The sequence below is a fragment of the Zingiber officinale genome, chromosome 1B (genome assembly GCF_018446385.1).
Source record: "Zingiber officinale cultivar Zhangliang chromosome 1B, Zo_v1.1, whole genome shotgun sequence".
NCBI classification, from domain to species: domain Eukaryota; kingdom Viridiplantae; phylum Streptophyta; class Magnoliopsida; order Zingiberales; family Zingiberaceae; genus Zingiber; species Zingiber officinale.
The window spans coordinates 15,528,580-15,533,763 of record NC_055986.1 but is presented as its reverse complement, the minus strand read 5'-3'; positions in this window follow the sequence as shown (position 1 = coordinate 15,533,763).

Genomic DNA, 5,184 nt, shown 5'->3' with positions numbered 1-5,184 from the left:
AATTAGCTTCTGCCATTGTGCCTTGGAATTTGGACAAACTAGTGGAACAAACATTATTAGTATCTTGTGTTAAACAATAGGCTAATCTAGAAATTCAAGGTGATTGGAGAACACCTATCATTCTATTTTTACGACAAGAAATTCTACCCACTAATGCACAACAAGCTAGTGTATTCAAGAAGAGGGTAAGCCAATATACTATGATTGGAGATCACTTATATAAAAGGACCTTCTCTAGTTCTCTGCTCAAATGTATTGGATTAGATGACATATAATATATTCTACAAGAGATGCATCAAAGTTCTTGTGGTAGTCAAATGGGAGGTAGGTCTCTTGCTAGGAAGATATTATTAACTGGATATTTTTGGCCTATTTTACAAGCAAATGCTGCTCAACTTGTGAGAACTTATTTGTCTTGTCAGAAACATCAAAATATTCCTCATCATCCTACTGAATTATTGAAGACTTCTATAGTATCTTGTTCTTTTGATCAATGGGGCATGGATATAGTAGGATCTTTCCCTCTTGCACCCGCTCAAAGGAAGTTCTTATTAGTAGCAGTAGATTATTTCTCTAAATAGATAGAAGCAGAACCATTGGCCAGAATTATTGAACATGCAGTTATCAAATTTCTATGACAGCATATTATTTGTAGATTTGGTATTCCACACAAAATAGTTTCTGATAATGGAAGACAATTTCAAGGGAGGAAAATTAAGAAATAGTATTCTGATTACGGCATCACACAAGCTTTTACCTCTGTGGCATATCCACATAGTAATGGACAAGCAGAAGTAACCAATAGAAAAATTATCAGAGGACTTAAAACCAAATTAGATCATGTAGGTGGTAACTGGGTAGATGAGCTACCCAGTGTATTATGGGCATGTCGTACTACTCCTCGAGAAGCTACAGGAATTACTCCTTTTCACCTGGTTTATGGTGGTGAAGCAGTGATTCCAATTGAAGTCGGAGCAGAGTCTGGTCAAAGAAGGCTTTATGATGACACAATGAGCTTGATTTAATAGAGGAAGCGTGGGACAAAGCAACAACCCGACTTATTTCTTATCGGCAAAGAATGAGACAGAATTATAACAAAAGGGCTATTCCAAGGTTTTTTCAGGTAGGTGATTTGGTATGGAAGTGCATCAAGGCTGTAGGAGATGTCAACAAGCTAGAACCTCTTGGGGAGGACCTTATAAAATCATACAGAAACTTGTATCGGGTGCCTATTACCTCCAAGATGCAAAAGGGAGAAGACTCGAACGACCTTGGAGCGCTAATCATTTGAAACCATATAGAACTTAACAAATATGTCTGTAAGTCATTTATGTATCTTGTTCAAACATTATTAATACAAATAACATAGCAAGTGCAGGTAATATTATTTGTGAGAGACACATACTCTTCTTGAAGCCTCCATTACAGTCGATCGGGGACCCTAAGGAGTGACCGACCTGGCTTCCTTAGGGCGAACTGGAGACTTTAAACCTCCATAACAGTCGATCGGGGACCCTAAGGAGTGATCGACCTGACTTCTTTAGGGGGAACCAGAGACTTTAAACTTCCATAGTAGTCGATCGGGGACCCTAAGGAGTGGTCGACCTGGTTTCCTTAGGGGGAATCGGAGACTTTAAACCTCCATCACAGTCGATCAGGGACCCTAAGGAGTGATCGGCCTGGCGTCCTTAGGGGGGACCAAAGACTTTAAACCTCCATCACAGTCGATTGGGGACCCTAAGGAGTAACCGGCCTGGCTTCCTTAGGGGGGACTGGAGACTTTAAACCTCCATCACAATCAATCGGGGACCCTAAGGAGTGACCGACCTGACTTCCTTAGGGGGAACCGGAGACTTTAAACCTCTATGATAGTCAATTGGGGACCCTAAGGAGTGACCGACCTGACTTCTTTAGGGGGGACCGGAGACTTTAAACCTCCATTACTGTCGATCGGGGACCCTAAGGAGTGGCCGACCTGACTTTCTTAGGGGCAACTGGAGACTTTAAACCTCTATAGCAGTCAATTAGGACCCTAAGGAGTGACCGACCTGGCTTCCTTAGAGGGAACCAGATACTTTAAACTTCCATAACAGTCGATCGACGACCTTAAGGAGTGATCGGCCTGGCCTCCTTAGGGGGAACCGGAGACTTTAAACTTTCTCCAAGATCAACTTTGGGTTTTGATATCTGTTTTAATGTTCAATTTCGCTTGGGCATACAAACCCAACCGATCCTCTATACTGTCGGGAAAGCCCCAAGAAACATCTACACAACAGATATTTCAATTTTGCTTGGGCATACAAATTCGACAGATTCTCTATACAGTCGGGAAAGCCCGAAAGAACATTTACATAACGGATATTCAATTTCGCTCGATTGTACAAATTCGACCGATCCTCTTTACAGTCAGAAAGCCTGAAGGAACATTTACATAACAGAGATTCAATTTCGCTTGGGCGTACAAATCCGACCGGTCCTCTTTACAGTCGGGAAGCTCGAAGGAACATTTACATAACAAATATCGTGCGGGCGTACAAATCCGATCGGTCCTCTTTACAGTCGGGAAGCCCGAAGGAATATTATATAGTAGATATTCAATTTCGCTCGGGCACACAAATCCGATCGACCCTCTATTCAATCGGGAAAGCCTAGAGAAACATTTGCATTGCAAATAGTTAATCTTGCCCGGATATATAAATCCGACCGGTCCATTGGACAAGTCGGAAATGCTTCATATATAAGCAAGACACTTAATTTATCATACGAACCTGGAGAGCATCAGAACTGAAGTTCATTCATCATTACATATCACTCAGAGGATAAATAGGGGATCTACTTCCTTTGATTATAATTTTTCCATGGGATTTCTCTACATATGGTGAACATATTAAACAAGGTTGTTCATACAAATGCTTGGGTGGTTCTAAAGAAAAGGAAATTACACAAGAGAGAGCAGGTAAGTATGAACTTTCATTAACATTTTATAAACAACAAATAGTATACATTAGTTATGAAATTGTGATAAAATGCAAGTACAAAATTCCAAGTCTACTCAAATTTGCTCAAAAGGTGTTTTGGGAGTTCTCGGATGAATCAAGATTATACATGATAACTTGAACCAAACACACCCTTAGACTTTTGAAAATCTCCCATAGACGGATACAACAGATAAATAACTTTTTATTTGTCCTGCTCCCTGGAGCTATCAGATTGTTCTTCCCATCCCAGGTACGGGTGTGTAGTAAAATGACAGCCTAGACAAAGAGGAGAAGTTCGTCTTGTCTTCTTAAGCTTGTGTGATTCACTCTCTGAGGCTTGTTATTGAGAAGTTATCTCTGATCTAATCTGATCTGACTCAGCTTGCAGAAAATTCACCTTAGCTTTCTGCTGGTTCAAGTGTTGTTATTGTTGTGATATCAGCAAACCGTCTACACGAACCTTCCTGGTTAAAACGGTTATCTCTAAAGTATGCTGGGCTTTGAGATCATCCAACTCGTCAGTCTTTTGCTTTAAATCCAAATAAGCTTTGTCCCTCAAAGCCACTTCCGACCGAACTTGAGATTGAGCGGCTAGCAAACATACCTCTAGCCCTCTTTGATGCGAATAATGTAGATCTAAGGCTTGCATAGCCTTAGCCAAAGACTTTTCTTTCTCAGATAATAGTTGATCCTAGAGGGGGAGATCCAAAGTCATGACTCTTAATAAAATCTTTAGAGGAGAGTAAAGCAAGAAAGAGTAAAGGTTGATGTTGTAGAAGTTAGGATCACACCTCTATTTAACTTGGTTACAAGATATGTGTTGGGGGTGTCACGGGATCATTATAGAGGGTGTCACAAGATCACTGTAATAAATGTTAAAAGGGCAGAAATAGACTTAGGTCTAGTCAGTCGGCTATACCTCCTTCAACTAGACTTGAAGGGGAGGCTAGTGATACGAGTTATGTTAGATTAGTTGAGCGAGTGAATGAGGGGTTTATGTTCAGAGAGATAGGAAAAGTATATAACTGGCCGAATAAAGGTCAAGCGAGCATCTCCACACTCATTTATGCTCGACCGGGCAATGCCCGCTCAAGCATAAAAGTATTTAGCCTTATATATAATTTTCAGCATATCGTCAACCGATCGCAGGCCGATCGAGAGCCCACACGCTCATATATGCTCAGTCGAGCAAAGCACACCCGAGCATAAATGCATTTAGCTTTATATATAACTCTCAACATATTATCGATCGATCGCAGGCCGACCGAGCACCCATACGCTCATATATGCTCGGTCGGGCAAAGCCCGCCAGAGCATAAAGACATTTAGTTTTATATATAACTCTCAGCATATTACCGGTCAATCACAGGCCGAGCGAGCATCCACACGCTCATATATGCTCGGTCGGGCAAAGTCCACCCAAGCATAAAGACATTTAGCTTTATATATAACTCTCAGCATATTACCGGTCGATCGCAGGTCGAGCAAGCACCCACATGCTCATATATGCTCGGCCGGGAAAAACTCGCCCGAGTATAAAGGCATTTAGCTTTATATATAACTCTCATCATATTACCGGTCGATCTCAGGCCAAGTGAGCACCCATGTACTCATATATGCTCGGACGGGCAAAGCCCCCCCCCCAGCATGATGACATTTAGCTTTATATATAACTCTTATGATATTGTCGGTCGATCGCAGGCCGAGCGAGTACCCACGTGCTCATATATGCTCGGGCGGGTAAAGCCCGCCTGAGCATGAAGGAATTTAGCTTTATATATAACTCTCAGCATATTTTCGATCGACCACAGGCCGAGCGAGCACCCACGCGCTCATATATGCTTGGTCGGGCAAAGCCCGCCCGAACATAAAGACATTTAGCCTTATATAAGATTCTCAGCATACTATCGGCTGACCGCAGGTCGGGCGAGCCCCCACGCGCCCATATATGCTCGGCCAGACAAAGCCTGCCCAAGAATAAAGTCACTTAGCCTTATGACACGCTCCTAATATACGGTCAGCTTAAGCGACCCATCGAGACATATTTAACAGGAGATATTCTTAATAGTATATACAGCCACCTTAAGCGACCGGTCGAGACATATTCAACAGGAGACATTCTTAACAGTGTATACGGTCGGCTTAAGTGACCGGCCGAGACATATTCAACAAGAGACATTCTTAACAGTATATATGGCTGGCTTAA